Source organism: Tachyglossus aculeatus, chromosome X1 (assembly GCF_015852505.1).
Source record: "Tachyglossus aculeatus isolate mTacAcu1 chromosome X1, mTacAcu1.pri, whole genome shotgun sequence".
Lineage (NCBI taxonomy): Eukaryota > Metazoa > Chordata > Mammalia > Monotremata > Tachyglossidae > Tachyglossus > Tachyglossus aculeatus.
This window is the reverse complement of record NC_052101.1, coordinates 135,259,776-135,276,945: the sequence shown is the minus strand read 5'-3', so window position 1 is coordinate 135,276,945 and position 17,170 is coordinate 135,259,776.

The following is a 17,170-nucleotide window of genomic DNA, read 5'->3' as shown; positions in this document are numbered from 1 at the left end:
AGAGACAGGACTAGAACCCGGATCTCCTGATTTCCAGAGCTGGCTCTCTTCCACTGGACCAACAACAGGACTCCCACTTGGATTATGAGCCCCATGTGGGACAGAGATTGTTTCCCACCCAATTATCCTGTTATCTACCCCAGTGCTTAGTACAGTGCTCCATACAGAGTAAGTGCTTAACAAATATTATCATCAAATCAGGACTCACATCCCCATAATGGAGTGGAGTGGCTGCTCTCATGAGCTATTTGTTCTTCATATTCAAAGAAGGCACTACTAACTGTGAGGTTCACCCTTGGGTGGGGGGCAGTGTGGGGTATGTGTGTGTGTGAGTGTGTGTGTGGGGGGAAAAGACCAACATAGCATGGCTTAGTAGAGAAAAAGAGTGGCCTAGTGGAAAAAGCCCAGTCCTGGAAGTCAGGGAATGTGAGTTCTAATCCCAGCTTCACCACATTCCTGTTTTAGGACCTTGGGCAAATCACTTCACTTCTCTGTGCCTCAGTTCCCTCATCTGCAAAATGGGAATTCAATACCTGTTCTCTCTTGTACTTAGACTGTAGCTTCATGTGGCATTGAGAAGCAGCATGGCTCAGTGGAAAGAGCTTGGGAGTCAGAGGTTGTGGGTTCTAATCCTGGTTCTGCCATTTATCAGCTGCCTGACTTTGGGCAAATCACTTCTCTGTGCCCCAGCTACCTCATCTGGAAAATGGGGATTAAGACTGTGAGCCCCATGTGGGACAACCTGTTTACCTTGTATCTACCCAGTGCTTAGGGTAGAGCTTGGCACATAGGAAGCACTTAACAAATACCAAAATTATTATTATTATGTGGCACCTGATTGTGTCCAACCTGATTATCTTGTATCTACTCCAGTGCTTAGTACAGTGCTTAGCACATAGTAATGCTTAACAAATACCACAATTATTATTATTTAACCCACAGTCCTGACCACATTGTGTGCACACACACAGACAGCCACTTGTTGAGTTGTTGTACTTGCTATTTGCAGAGCCTTGTGCTCTTTTTGCTTTCGACTCTTTGTCTTCACCAGTTATTCATTCATTCAATCAATCACATTTATTGAGCACTTACTGTGTGCAGAGCACTGTACTAAGTGCTCAATCAATCATATGATTGAGCACTTACTCTGTACAGAACACTGCAACCTGCTAGGTCCAGCTCTGCCAATGACCTCCTAAGCAAATCACTCAACCTCTTTGGGCCTCTATTTCCTCATCTTTAAATGGGGATAAGATAGACTATGAGCCCCATGTGGGACAGGGACTGTGTCCAAACAGAGAAGCTTGTATCTACTAATAAACACTATTACTATTATTATTACTATTATTATTGTGATTGGGTGCTTGGCAGAGTACAATAGAAATAAAAGACACAGTGCTTGCTCTCAAGAAGCTTACAGTCCAGTGGGAGAGGTCTACAGAAACAAATAATTTTCAAATAGTGGGAGTAGGGAGAAGATACACATTGCCAATAGTTCCTAACCATTGGCTTCAAGGCTGTCCACCAGCTCTCTCCATCTTCCATATCTGTTCTCCACTCACTAATCCACAGCTCATACTCCTCACTCCTCCCTAACACCCTGTCTAACCATATCTCCTTCTTAATTTTCCCACCCTGTCCCCTTGTTCCCACTGTTCCCTTTTCCTGGAACTCTCTCTCCCTCACCAAGTCTACCAGATCACAGCTCTCCCCACCTTCAAAGCCCTCCTGAAATCCCACCTCCTTCAGGAAGCCTTCCCTGACTAATTTCCAGCACCCCTCCTCCCCCTCTCCACCCACCCCCGCCTTACCTCCTTCCCTTCCCTACAGCACCTGTATATATGTATATATGTTTGTACATATTTATTATTCTATTTATTTATTTATTTTACTTGCACATATCTATTCTATTTATTTTATTTTGTTAATATGTTTTGTTTGGTTCTCTGTCTCCCCCTTCTAGACTGTGAGCCCACTGTTGGGTAGGGACCATCTCTTGTGTGTTGCCGACTTGTACTTCCCAAGCGCTTAGTACAGTGCTCTACACACAGTAAGCGCTCAATAAATACAATTGATTGATTGATTGATTGATGTTAGCCCAATGGCCACACTTAGCACTTTTGGATTTTATTTTTATCCTCAGCACTCGTGTATTTATGTTGCTTTTTATTTATTTATATATTTATCAGTGCCTCATTCTTGTCTCTCTTGCCATTGATCTCTTCCTCATTTCTTCCCGCCTGCCAAAACAGAACTCCTTATCTTACCACCCTAACCCTCTCCTCCCCCTCACTTTTCCATCACTTTAGACAGCTCCACCATCCTTCCTATATCAAGAGTCTGTAACCTTGGCCTTATCCTTGACTCCTCTCTGTCATTCAACCCATAAATTCAATCCATCACTAAATCCTGCCGATTCCACCTTCGTAACATCGCTAAAATCCACCCTTTCCTCTCCATCTAAACTGCAACCATGTTAACTACAATTCATTCATTCATTCATTCAATCGTATTTATTGAGCAATCACTTATCCTATCCTGCCTTGATTACTCTATCAGCCTCCTTGTTGACCTCCCAGCCTCCTGCCTCTCCCTACTCCAGTCCATACCTCACTCTGCTGCCTGGATCATTTTTCTACAGAAACATTCAGGACACGTCACCCCACTCCTCAAGAAATTCCAGTGGTTGCCCATCCACCTCCTCATCAAAAAAAACCCCTCCTCCCCATTGGCTTTAATAATAATAATGATGGTATTTGTTAAGCACTTACTATGTGCCAAGCACTGTTCTAAGCACTGGGGTAGATACAAGGTTATCAGGTTGTCTCACATGGGGCTCGCAGTCTTAATCCCCATTTTACAGATGAGTTAACTGAGGCACAGAGAAGCTAAGTGACTTGCCTAAAGTCACACAGCTGACAAGTGGCGGAGCCAGTTTTAGAACTGACAGCCTCTGACTCTCAAGCCCTTGCTCTTTCCACTAAGCCATGCTGCTTCATCACCTTGCCCCCTCCTACCTCACCTCACTACCCTACTACTACAACCTAGCCCACACACTCTAATGCTAACCTTCTCACCGCACCTCAATCTCCTCTGCCTCACTGCTGAACTCTCGCCCACATCCTGCCTCTGTTCTGGAACGCCCTCCCTCCTCAAATCTGGCAGACAATTATTCTCTCCACTTTAAAGCCTTATTGAAGGCACATCTGCCCCATGAGGCCTTCCCTGATGAAGTCCTCCTATCCACTTCTCCCCCTTCCTTCTGTGTCACCCTGACTTGCTCCCTTTATTCATGCCTCCTTCCATGCCCACAGTACTTATGTACATATCTGTAATTTATTTATTTATATTAATATCTGTCTCCCCCTCTAGACTCATGGGCAGGGGATATGTCTGTTTATTGTTATATTGTACTCTCTCAAGTGCTTAGCACAGTGTTCTGCACACAGCAAGCACTCAATAAATGTGAGTGAACTAATGAATGAATGCCTCTCTTCACATCAGAAAGATCAGTGTTCTCCCCATCTTCAAAGCCCTCCTGAGATCACATTTCCTCCAGAAGGCCTTCCCTGACTGCTAGCTCACCTCCCCACCCTATTTCTCCCCCTACTGCCACTTCAGCACTTCTGCATCACCTAAGAACTTGGGGATTCATTTCTCCCGGACCCCCCACCCCCTAGCATTTATGTCCATATCTTTCAACTCAGTTATCTTCCCTATCTTAAAATGTATTTTAGTGTCCATCTCCCCTGCTAGATTTGATTATCATCAAGGTACATACTGAGCATTTACTGTGTGCAGAGCACTGTACTAAGTGCTTGGTAGAGTACAATACGACTGAATTGGTAGACACATTCCCTGCCCACGATGAGCTTACAGTCTAGGGGGAAGACAGAAATTAATATAAATAAATAATTTCCAATATTTAATTTATAGATATGTACACACATGCTGTGGGGCTGAGGATGTGGTGAATATCAAATGCCCAAAGGTCACAGGTCCAAGTGCATGGGCATCACATAAGGGAGAGGGAGCTGAGGAAAAGAAGGCTTAACTGGGGAAGGCCTCTTGGAGGAGATGTGACCTTAATAAGGCTCTGAAGGTGGGGACAGTGGTGGTCTGGCATATATGGAGGGGTAGGGAATTCCAGGGTAGGGGAAGGATAAGGGAAAGTGGTCAGCAGTGAGATAGATGAGATTGGGGCACTGTGAGTAAGCTGGGGATAGAGGAGTGAAGTGTGTGGGCTGGGCTGTAGTGGGAGATTCATTCATTCAATAAAATTTCCCCCTTTTAGACTGTGAGCCCACTGTTGGGTAGGGACTGTCTCTATATGTTGCCAACTTGTACTTCCCAAGCGCTTAGTACAGTGCTCTGCACACAGTAAGTGCTCAATAAATACGATTGATTGATTGATTGAATTGTATTTATTGCATGCTTACAGTGTGCAGAGCACTGTACTAAGCTCTTGGGAGAGTACAATGCAACAATAAATACAAACATTCCCTGCTCACAGTGAGCTTACAGTCTGGGTGGGGGAGGGAAGATAGACATCAATACAAGTAAATAAATTACAGATAGGTACATAAGTGCTGTGTGGCTGGGAGGGGGGAAGAACAAAGGGAGCAAGTCAGGGTGACACAGAAAGGAGTGGGAGAAGAGGAAGCGAGGGGCTCTTTTCTCCTCTTGAAAGAGGAAGAGGAGATGGGAAGTCCTCTTAGAGGAGATGTGCCTTCAACAAGGCTTTGAAGTGGGGGAGAGTAATTGTCGAATTTCAGGAGGGAGAGCATTCCAAGCCAGAGGCAGGTTGTGGGCTAGGGGTCGGCAGCAAGATAGGCAAGATCGAGACACAGTGAGAAGGCTGGCATTAGATCAGCGAAGTGTGCGGGCTGGGTTGTAGTAGGAGAGTAGCAAGATGAAGTAGGAGGGGGCAAGGTGGTGAAGTACTTTAAAGCTAATGGTGAGGAGTTTTTGTTTGATGTGAAAGTGGATGGGCAACCACTGGAGTTTTTTGAGGAGCAGGGAGACATGTCCTTAACATTTTTGTATAAAAATGAACTGGGCAGCAGGGTGAAGTATGGACTGGAGTGAGAGATCTGTGATATGAAGTGGGAAGGGGGTGAACTGACTGAGTGCTTTAAAACTGGTGGTAAGAGTTTCTGTTTGTATGTTCTTAGCGGGCAGGGACTGTATCTACTTACTTTAATTGGACTCTCCCAAGCATTTAGCACAGTGCTCTGCACAAAATAAGTGCTCAATAAATACTATTGATGATGAAGAGTAGAGGGCCAAAGAGTGCAGGCTGGGGAGCAACAGATGAACAGTACGGAGAAGCAGGAGAAAGCTGATGAAGGGCCTTGAAGATCTTGGTAAGGAATTTCTGTTTGATGCAGAGGGTTCATTCATTCATTAAATTGTATTTATTGAGTGCTTACTGTACGCAGAGCACTGTACTAAGCACTTGGGAAGTAAAAATCGGCAACATATAGAGACGGTCCCTACCCAACAACAGGCTCACAGTCTAGAAGGGGGAGGCAGACAACAAAACAAAACAAGTAAACAGGTGTCAATATCAGAATAAATAGAATTATAGCTATATACACATAATTAATAAAATAAATAAAGTAATAAGTATGTACAAATATACACAAGTGCTGTGGGGAGGGGAAGGGGGTAGGGTGGGGGTGATGGGGAGGGGAGGAGGAGGAGAGGAAAAAGGGGGGCTCAGTCTGGGAAGACTTCCTGAAGGAGATAAGCTCTCAGTAGGGCTTTGAAGGAAGGAAGAGAGCTAGTTTGGCAGATGTTTGGAGGGAGGACATTCCAGGCCAGAGGTAGGACATGGGCAAGGGGTCGACGGCGGGACAGGCGAGAATGAGGCACAGTGAGGAGGTTAGTGGCAGAGGAGTGGAGTGTGTGGGTTGGGCTGTAGAAGGAGAGAAGGGAGGTGAGGTAGGAGGGGTGAGGTGATGGAGAGCTTTGAAGCTGAGAGTGAGGATTTTTGCTTGATTCAAAGGTTGATAGGCAACCCCTGGGGATATTTGAGGAGGGGAGTGACATGCCCAGAGTGTTTCTGTACAAAGATAACCCGGGCAGCAGAGTGAAGTATAGACTGAAGCGGGGAGAGACAGGAGGATGGGAGATCAGAAAGGAGGCTGATTCAGTAATCCAGTCGGGATAGTATGAGAGATTGAAACAGCAAGGTAGTGGTTTGGATGGAGAGGAAAGGGCGGATCTCAGTGATGTTGTGGAGGTGATACTGGCAGGTTTTTGTGATAGATTGGATGTGTGGGGTGAACAAGAGAGTGGAGTCAAGGATGACACCAAGGTTGCGGGCTTGTGAGATGGGAAGGATGGTAGTGCTGTCTACAGTGATGGGAAAGTAAGGGATAGGACAGGGTTAGGGAGGGAAGATACGGCGCTCAGTCTTAGACATGTTGAGTTTTAGATGGCGGGCAGACATCCAGATGGAGATGTCCTGAAGGCCAGAGGAGATATGAGCCTGGAGGAAGGGAGAGAGAACAGGGGTGGAGATGTAGATTTGGGTGTCATCAGCGTAGAGATGATAGTTGAAGCCGTCAGAGCGAATGTGTTCACCAAGGGAGAGAGTATAGATGGAGAACAGAAAGGGACCAAGAACTGACCCTTGAAGAACCCCCTACAGTAAGGGGATGGGAGGGGGAGGAGGAGCCTGTGAAGGAGACTGAGAATGAGTGGCCAGAGGGATGAGGAGAACCAGGAAAGGACGGAGTCTGTGAAGCCAAAGTTGGATAGCGTGTTGAGAAGAAGGGGATGATCCACAGTGTCAAAAGCAGCTGAGAGGTCGAGGAGGATTAGGATAGAGTAGGAGCCATTGGATTTAGCAAGAAGGAGGTCATTGGTGACCTTTGAGAGGGAAGTTTCGGTGGAGTGTAGGGGATGGAAGACAGATTGGAGGGGGTCTAGGAGAGAGTTGGAATTGAGGAATTTGAGGCAGCAAGTGTAGACGACTCGTTCTAGGAGTTTGGAAAGGAAGGGTAGGAAGGAGATAGGGCAATGACTGGAGGGGGCAGTGGGGTCAAGAGAGGGTTTTTTTTAGGATGGGGGAAGATGTGGGTGTGTTTGAAGGCGTAGGGGAAGGAACCAGTGGAGAGTGAGCAGTTGAAGATGGAAGTTAAGGAGGGGAGGAGGGAAGGGGATGGGGTGGCACTTGAGAGGAGGGAGGAGATCTCATCTGAAGATACTGCTGGGAAGGATGGGAAAGTTTCGGGGTGGGTTGAGAGCAGGGGGGGCGGAGAAGGGGGGTGTGGCTTTGGGGAGCTCAGACCTGATGGTGTTAATTTTACTAATGAAGCAGGAGGCCAGATCATTGGAGGTGAGGGATGGGGGAGGGGGAGGAACAGGGGGCCTGAGGAGGGAGTTAAATATCTGGAACAGCTGATGGGGGTGATGGGCATGGGTGTCAATATGGGAAGATAAATAGTTTTGCCTGGCAGAGGAGAAGGCAGAGTTAAGGCAGGAAAGGATAAATTTAAAGTGAACAAAGTTGGCTTGGTGTTTGGACTATCGCCAGCAGCGTTCAGCAGCTCAAGCATAAGAGTGAAGGAGGCAGACAGTGGCAGTGATCCAAGGCTATGGGTTAGTGGTGCAAGAGCGACGAAGAGAAAGGGGACCAAACGAGTTGAGTAGAGAGGGTGGAGTTGAGAGCAGTAATCAAGAGTGGGTAGAGAGGATAGGGATAGGGTTGTAGTCTCATGATCCTTTTGAAGCTTCTGCTCAGTAAATTTTGGGTTCCACGAAGGGAGAGCATCTTTATGGGCAGTGATCCTGTTATTTGGTGAACTCCTCCAAGATAATCCAATAAAATGTCGCAGAACCCTGCTGGCTCAATCATTGTCTAAATCCTTTAAAGCTCTTTTGTCACAAGGCTAATTAGGAAGGGGTGGAGTGGGTGAAGAGGCAGGGTTGGACTTTCTGCTGATCTCCCCTAGGCAGCCAGCAAGTTCTTTCTCCGTGGTACACGTGGGCCTGCAGAGGTGACAGGGGCTTTCCATGCTCAGCTAGGGTGATAGGACTGTGGTGAGAAAGGATACTGGTTATAGTTTTTCAGAAACATTCTCTGTCTCTCTTGCAATCTCTAGGTGTCCCACTATAATCTCAATATTACCTGAAAATCAACTGGTTTTGCAAAAGAAATCCTTTGTTTTTTCAACTTATTTTCTGTGGATTTTAATAAAACTTCAGCAAATGTAAACTGCAAAACACTGACTGAAAATTTCTCGTGTTGTCTTCCCCCACACCCTGCAACTCCATCAAAAGATTTGCCTGGGCCCCAGGACTGCCTCAGGGAAGACCCAGCTTGGCAGACTCACCTCCACTGCCAATCACCAGGCTCTGGAAGAAAGGCTCTCTGGTTCACGTTAGGGCCTGTGGCAGACATCATAGCCTCCTGGCCTCTTTCTGGCTCTCTTTCAGCCCATTCCCTATCTCAGAGTGGAATGCAGGGTATTGTTTTGGGGGAGGGGATGGGGGGGTTGTTTCTGGATGAGCCACCCCTCGACACCTAGGCTGGATTCCCAAATGAGAGAGGCCCCAGGCCCCAGGCAGTCAGTGTGATGGGCGCTGGCCCCTACTTATCTGCAGGCATCTTTCTGGCCACTGGTGTGACGGGACCCCTAGAGGAAGAGATCTGAGCCCATGTGGGATTAATTTCTGCAGAGGACCCGATCGTGGAAGGCTGCATCCCCGGGCCGCCCACTGCACGATGGTTCCTATGTTAAATGCTTTTGTGTGCCCTACACCATATGCTACCTCCATGCCCACCTACTTGCTCATCGCTCTCCATGCCTCATGGGCACATGACGAGCAGGGACAAGAGAGCACGAATGGTGCTACACAAGCTCCTGGCACTAGAATCAGCTTCTCCATGAAAGGTCTTGGTCCTGAAGTCTCATCACCGAGGCTACCCTGTCGTTCGCAATGGGAGACTACATCATTTGTACCCGCGCTTCACATGTCTTTACATGATTTATTTTGCTCTCCTGGCTTGCATGTGCTGCTTTCATTTCCCCCATAGGGCGGTTGGTCAGGTATCCTGCCATTGCCCGCTCTCCTCCCATGTCCCACCCAGAGGAGCCGTGTGGCTGGGAAGGTGGCTCCTATGCTGGCAAGCTGACTGCTCTCTGGGACCCCCTCGGGGGGTTGTCCAGTCCCTCCTCATGGCGGCGAGAAGGATTCGTAGGTGGCACTGGTAAAACAGCTTGAGCAGTGGGATGTATCACCTGTGGCCGGTCCAGGCCTCCCAGTCACAGAGGAGCGGGGTAACTATAGCAGCTCTACACCTTCAGCTTAGTATGAAGCCTGGTGCTCCATTGTCACCCAGTGGAGGTCTCCCAGTGGGGCCCTTCAGGGTGCTATTGGAAGAGGACACCTGAGATAGGCAACTGTAAGGAGTAGTCTGAGTTGGGGGGGGGTCAAAGAGGTGAGCCTGGAAGGTCCCTAAGTTGAGGACTCTGGACAAGAGAGGAGATGGAGGATCAGGGGGACAGACAATCATTCGGTCAATGATATTCATTGAGCACTTGCATCGTCCTGAGCACTGTACTAGGTGCTTGGGAGAGAACAGTATCTACCAATTTCACCAAGATCTGCCCTTTCCTCTCCATCCAAACCGCTACCGCTGCCTTGTTGGTACAATCTCTCATCATATCCCAACTGGATTACTGCATCAGCCTCCTCTCTGACCTCCCATCCTCCTGTCTCTCCCCGCTTCAGTCTATACTTCACTCTGCTGCCTGGATTATCTTTGTACAGAAACACTCTGGGCATGTCACCCCTCTCCTCAAAAATCTCCAGTAGTTGCCTATCAACCTTTGCATGAAGCAAAAACTCCTCACAATTGGCTTCAAAGCTCTCTATCACCTTGCCCCCTCCTACCTCATCTCCCTTCTCTCCTTCTACAGCCCAGCCCGCTCACTCCGCTCCTCTGCCACTAACCTCACTGTGCCTCATTCTCACCTGTCCTGCCGTCAACCCCTGGTCCACACCCTACCTCTGGCCTGGAATGCCCTCCCTCCTCACATCAGCCAAACTAGCTCTCTTCCCCCTTTCAAAGCCCTACTGAGAGCTCACCTCCTCCAGGAGGCCTTCCCAGACTGAGCTCCCCTTTTCCTCTGCCCCTCCTGCCCTTCCCATCGTCCCTACTCCCTCCCTTTGCTCTACCCCCTTCCCCACCCCACAGCACTTGTGTATATTTGTACATATTCATTATTCTATTTATTTTATTAATGATGTATATATATTTATAATTCTATTTATCTATTTTGATGCTACTGATGCCTGCCTACTTGTTTTGTTTTGTTGTCTGTCTCCCCCTTCTACACTGTGAGCCCATTGTTGGGTAGGGATTTTCTCTGTTGCCGAATTGTACTTTCCAAGCGCTCTTTACAGTGCTCTGCACACAGTAAGAGCTCAATAAATATGATTGAATGAATGAATGAACAATACAGTAGAATTGATAGACACATTCTCTGTCCACAAGGAGCTTACAAATTCAGAGGGAGAGACAGACATTAAAATAAATTACCAATAGGAGAAGTGGGTCGACTAGTCACATCTCACTTAGTATCCTGGGTCCTGGAGGAAGGATATTTTGTAGGAAGAAAAGCTATAGCCAAGTGCCTGAGATAAAGGGGAATTAATTTAATGATGCATTTGAAGAGGCTGATCAATTTTCTGGGAGTCTGATGATTCAGCAAGGGTATTATAACCCCCATGAAAACCACATAAATCAGCTATTTTCAGACTAAATTCCATAGAACTAGGAGGAAGCATCAAACTGAAAGGGAATCGGGGTGCTGTTGGGATGAATGTCAAAGGGGCTAATCAAGATTTGGTTGGATAAAGCAGTTTAACTTCACTGCAGGAAGGGACTGGTTGTTTCTCCTACCTACTGTTTCCTTACTTTTAGACAGATTCTCTCCCCCTCACCATAATAATTAATGATAATTCTGGTGCTTGTTAAGGATATACTATGTGCCAAGCACTGTTCCAAGTGCTGGGGTGGACACAAGTTAATCAGGTTGAACGCAGTCCCTGTCCCACATAAGGCTCAGTCTTAATCCCCATTTTACGGATGAGGTAACTGAGTCCCAGAGATGTGAAATGACTTGCCCAAGGTCACACAGCAGACATGCAGCAGAGCTGTATTATAATCCAGGTTCTCTGATTCCTAGGTCCATGCTCTTTCCACTAGGCCATGCTGCTTCTCATCCCTGGGTAGGAAGGAGACACACACACATGCCATCTCTCTCTCTCTCTCTCTCTCTCTCTCTCTCTCTCTCTCTCTTTCTCTCTCTTTCTCTCTCTGTCTCTCTCTCACAGGGACACACACACACACACACGCGCACGCACGCACACATTCCTCAGGATCTATGGCCCCAAGCGCACTGACATGTGAGATGATAATAACGATAGTAATAATAATTATTAGTATGGTATTTGTTCAGTGCTTACTATGTGCCAAGCACTGTTCTAAGCACTAGGGTAGATAAAGGTAATTAGGTTGGACACAGTCCCTGTCCCACATGGAGCTCATAGTCTTAATCCCCATTTTACAGATGAGGTAACTGAAGCCGAGAGAAGTTAAGTGACTTGCCCAAGGTCACACAGCAGACAAGCGGCAAAGCTGGGATTAGAACCCACATCTTTTGACTCCCAAGCCCATGCTCTTGCCACTAGACAATGCTGATTTGTGTGTGATGTTGGCTGGAACTGACAAGTATATTCCAGGAACACAAAAATGACCATTTTGGAATGTCAGCTTTATTATGGAGGGACATTTCCTTCACACTCCCACACAGATTCAGCAGCCAGGAATTCTGAGCACTGGTGGTGGGAGGGAAAGGAAGTCTATGCTTGCTCACGCCTTCCCTCCTGCCCGGAACTCTGCCAAATCCCAGGTCCCCTCATCCTCAAAGCCCTTCTGAAATCCCATCTCCTCATTCATTCATTCATTTATTCAGTCATTCAATCGTATTTATTGAGTGCTTACTGTGTGCAGAGTACCATACTAAACTCTTGGAAAGTACAATTCAGCAACAAATAGAGACAATCCCTACCCACAACGGGCTCACAGTCTAGAAGGGGGGAGACAGACATCAAAACGAGTAAACAGACATCAATAGCATCAATATAAATAGAATTATAGATATATACACATCATTAGTAAAATAAATAGAATTATAAATATATACATATATACACACAAGTGCTGTGGGGTGGAGAGGGGGTAGAGCATAAGGAGGCAGTGGAGGTGATGGGCAAGGGGGGGTGCAGAGGAAAAGGGGGACTTAGTCTGGGAAGGCCTCCTGGAGGAGGTGAACTTTCAATAGGGCTTTGAAGGGGGGAAGTGTGCTAGTTTGACAGATTTGAGGAGGGAGGGCATTCCAGGCCAGAGGTAGGATGTGGGCCAGGGGTCGATGGCAGGACAGGCGAGAAGGAGGCACAGTGAGGAGGTTAGCGGCTCCAGAGGAGTGGAGTGTGCGGTCTGGGCTGTAGAAGGAGAGAAGGGAGGTGAGGTAGGAGGGGGCGAGGTGATGGAGAGCTTTGAATCCAATAGTGAGGAGTTTTTGCTTGATACAGAGGCTGATAGGCAACCACTGGAGATTTTTGAGGAGAGGGGTGACATACCCAGAATGTTTCTTTAGAAAGATAATCCAGGCAGCAGAGTGAAGTATCGACTGAAGCGGGGAGAGACAGAAGGATGGGAGATCAGAAAGGATGTGATGCAGTAATCCATTCGGTATATGATGAGGGATCGTAGGAGGCCTTCCTTGATTCATTTTGCTCTTCTTCCATCTCGGCACTAGGGCGCCACCTCAGCACTTTTGCACTCACAACCTCCCCTTGCACTTTTGTACCTATTTGCATCCTCTGCTATTTAAGCATTTCTTCCTCTGTGTTAGTTTCCTGCACTAGATTGTAAGCTCCTTTTGGGCAGGGATCACACCTCCTACTGCTTTTGGGCCCCCACAAATACAGCATGTATGTCCATATCTGTCATTTATTTATTTATATTAATGTCTGTCTCCCCCTATAAGCTGTGAACTCCTTTTGGGCAGGGAATGTGTCTATCAACTCTGTTGCATTGTTCCCCACAAGTGCTTAGTACAGTGCTCTGCACACAGTAAGTGCTCATTCATTCATTCATTCATTCATTCAATCATATTTATTGAGCACTTACTGTGTGCAGAGCACTGTACTAAGCGCTTGGGAAGTACAAGTTGGCAACATATAGAGACGGTCCCTACCCAACAGTGGGCTCACAGTCTAGAAGGGGGAGACAGAGAACAAAACCAAACATATTAACAAAATAAAATAAATAGAATAAATATGTACAAATAAAATAAACAGAGTAATAAATATGTACAAATATATATACATATATACAGGTGCTGTGGGGAGGGGAAGGAGGTACGGCGGGGAGGAGGGGGAGAGGAAGGAGGGGGCTCAGTCTGGGAAGGCATCCTGGAGGAGGTGAGCTCTCAGTAGGACCTTGAAGGGAGGAAGAGAGCTAGCTTGGCGGATGAGTGGAGGGAGGGCATTGCCCTGCTCAGTAAGTACCATTGATGAATTCCTTGCCATACGATAGGTATTGAATCAGTACTATGGATGGATTGATTGCTTGACCACCCTCCAGGGCGGCAGTCGGCATCCCCCTGGTCCACAGGGTTGAAGGTGGCTGACACGTCCAGGGGAATAAGGACAGTTTAGAGTCCTTTGTCCTTGGCTGTGCAGAGATCATTGACAACCTTAGAAAGTGCAATGTCAGTCAAAGGAGTGAAGGGCTGGAAAACCTGAATGTAAAAGGCTCAAGGAGAGACCCGCCCACATCTTCAAAGTCTCCAGCTACTCAGGGGGTTCCACCCAAGTCAGTCAGTCAATCATATTTATTGAGTGTTTACTCTGTGCAAAGCACTGTACTAAGAGCTTGGGAGAGTAAAGTATAGCAATAAACAGACATATTCCCTGCCCACAACGAGCTTACAGTCTAGCAGGTACACGCTTCATTTGTCTCTTAAAGCTGGGTTATCCTTCAGGAAACATTATCCAACTTTGGCTTCACTGATACAGTCTTCTCCTGCATCTCCTTCCATCTCTCCGACTCTCAGTCCCTTTTTCAGGCTCCTCTGCCACCTTTCACCCACTAATTGTGAATAACCAGAGCAACTGTGTTCTGGGTCTACTCTTCTTTTCACTCTTGGACTTTTTAAGGAGGGCAATTTAGGGAGCCAGCTGAAAAGAAGGGAGTGGAAGGAGTCAGAGAGGATTTGGGTCCGTCCAGACGTCTTCCCTTTCCATTTCCTCTTATGGTTTCTCTTTACCTCTGCTCCTCATTCTTGCTTGTCTTCCCTTTCTCCTTTCTCTCCCCTTCCTGGAACTCCCTCCCCTTTTAAGTTCAACAGACCACAACTTTCCCCCTTTCCAAAGCCCTTCTGAAATCACATCTCCTCTCCTCTACAAGGCCTTCTTCCATTCACCCTGGGCTTCAAGGCTTCAAGGCTCTCCATCACCTCGCCCCCTCCTACCTCACCTCCCTTCTCTCCTTCTACAGCCCAGTCCGCACCCTCCGCTCCTCCACCGCTGATCTCCTCACCGTACCTCGCTCTCGCCTGTCCCGCCATCGACCCCCGGCCCACGTCATCCCCCGGGCCTGGAACGCCCTCCCTCTGCCCATCCGCCAAGCTAGCGCTCTTCCTCCCTTCAAGGCCCTGCTGAGAGCTCACCTCCTCCAGGAGGCCTTCCCAGACTGAGCCCCTTCCTTCCTCTCCCCCTCGTCCCCCTCTCCATCCCCCCATCTTACCTCCCTCCCTTCCCCACAGCACCTGTATATATGTATATATGTTTGTACATATTTTTTACTCTATTTAATTTATTTGTGCATATCTATTCTATTTATTTTATTTTGTTAGTATGTTTGGTCTCTGTCTCCCCCTTTTAGACTGTGAGCCCACTGTTGGGTAGGGACTGTCTCTATATGTTGCCAATTTGTACTTCCCAAGCACTTAGTACAGTGCTCTGCACATAGTAAGCGCTCAATAAATACGATTGATGATGATGATGATGATCTGTAATTGCCCCAGCTCATATGCCTCCTACTGCCTGTTCAGCACTTCTGACTTCCAAAGCACTTGAGTATTATGACTCACCACCTCCTATAGGCAGTTCGTTCATGTCTTCCAAATCCCGTTACTTAAGTACTAACTCATGTCATATCTCCTTTTCCATCTTCTTCTTATTGGGAATTAATTTTTGTGTTGTTTTGCCCTGCTAGATTGCAAGCTCCTTGAGGACAAGGATCATGTTTACTAACTCTAGACATGCTCTCTAGACTGTAAGTTTGTTGTGGGCAGGGAATGTGTCTGTTATATTGTTATTTTCTTCTCTCTCAAGTGCTTATTACAGTGCTCTGCACACAGTAAGCACTCAATAAAAAATGATTGACTGGCTAATTCTATTGTACTTTCATACTTAGACTAGTGTTTTGCACACAGTAGACGGTAGATTCCTTGAGGGCAGGAATTGTATCTACTAATTCTATTGTCCTTTCAATACTATGCTCAGTACAGTGCTTTTTACATATCTGCACAACCCCTGACTCTTCCCTCTCCATCCCCAACTCTCCCTCCAGAGATGCAGCACAGACCATCCAACACCCCTGACTCTCCCTCCAGGGACCCTGTACAGACCATCCAACACTTGTGGCTCTCCCCTCTCCATCCCTGACTCTCCCTCAGTGACCCACTATAGACCATCCCACACTTCTGACTTTCTCCTCTCCATCCCTGACTCTCCCTCCAGGAACCCTGCACAGACAATCCAACACTCGTAGCTCTCCTGTCTCCATCCCTGACTCTCCCTCAGTGACCCAGTATGGACCATCCCACACTTCTGACTCTCTCCTCTCCATCCCTGACTCTCCCTCCAGGAACCCTGCACAGACCATCCAACACTCATGGCTCTCCCCTTTCCATTCCTGACTCTCCCTCAGTGATCAGCATGGACCATTCCACACCCCTAACATTCCAGTCTAATAACCTAATACAGACCAACTACTCTTTTCTGTATTTGTCCAAACCCCTCTTTCATTTGCTGATAATTTGGGTTGCACAACTTGTGATGGTGTAGGACCTCACAGGGGACAAGGTGAAATTGTAACTTTGGCTGGGAGTTGACCTGGAGGCAGGCCACAAGGCATACCTGGCCATGAGGAGGCACTCATTTGCAGGGTCTTTCAGTCACGCTTAGAGGGACCTGCTTGTCTGGTGACATCAACTGGTGTCCAGTCAATCCCAGGGGAGGATGGGGTCACCCTCTTCCCACCCCCTTCCTCAAAAATCTGCAATGGTTGCCTATCAACCTTCGTATCAAGCAAAAACTGGTCCCTATTGGCTTCAAAGCTCTCCATCATCTTTCCCCCTCCTACAGCCCAGCCCACACACTCCTCTCCTCTGCTGCTAACCTCCTCACTGTGCCTCGTTCTCGCCTGTCCCGCCGTCACCCCCCTGGCCCACATGCTACCTCCGGCCTGGAATGCCTCCCTCCTCACATCCGCCAAACTAGCACACTTCCTCCCTTTAAAGCCCTACTGAAAGGTCACCTCCTCCAGGAGGCCTTCCCAGACTGAGCCCCCCCTTTCCTCTGCTCCTCCTCCCCTCCCTATCACCCCGACCCCCTCCATCTGCTCTACCCACCTCCCCACCCCACAGCACTTGTGTATATATGTACATATTTTTCTATTTATTTTATTAATGATGTGTTTATATCTATAATTCTATTTATTTAGATTGATGCTATTGATTACTGTCTACTTGTTTTGTTTTGTGGTCCATCTCCCCGCTTCTAGACTGTGAGCCCGTAGTTGGACAGGGATTGTCTCTGTTGCTGTATTGTACTTTCCAAGCACTTAGTACAGTGCTCTGCACACAATAAGTGCTCAATAAATACAATTGAATGAATGACTCTTGGTGGCCCTTGCCTGTCCCTTCTCCAGCTCCCTCTGTCCTTCCTGGAAGACGGGGCCCAGAATTACACATGGTAGCAATCAATCAATCAATCGTATTTATTGAGCGCTTACTGTGTGCAGAGCACTGTACTAAGTGCTTGGGAAGTACAAGTTGGCAACATATAGAAACAG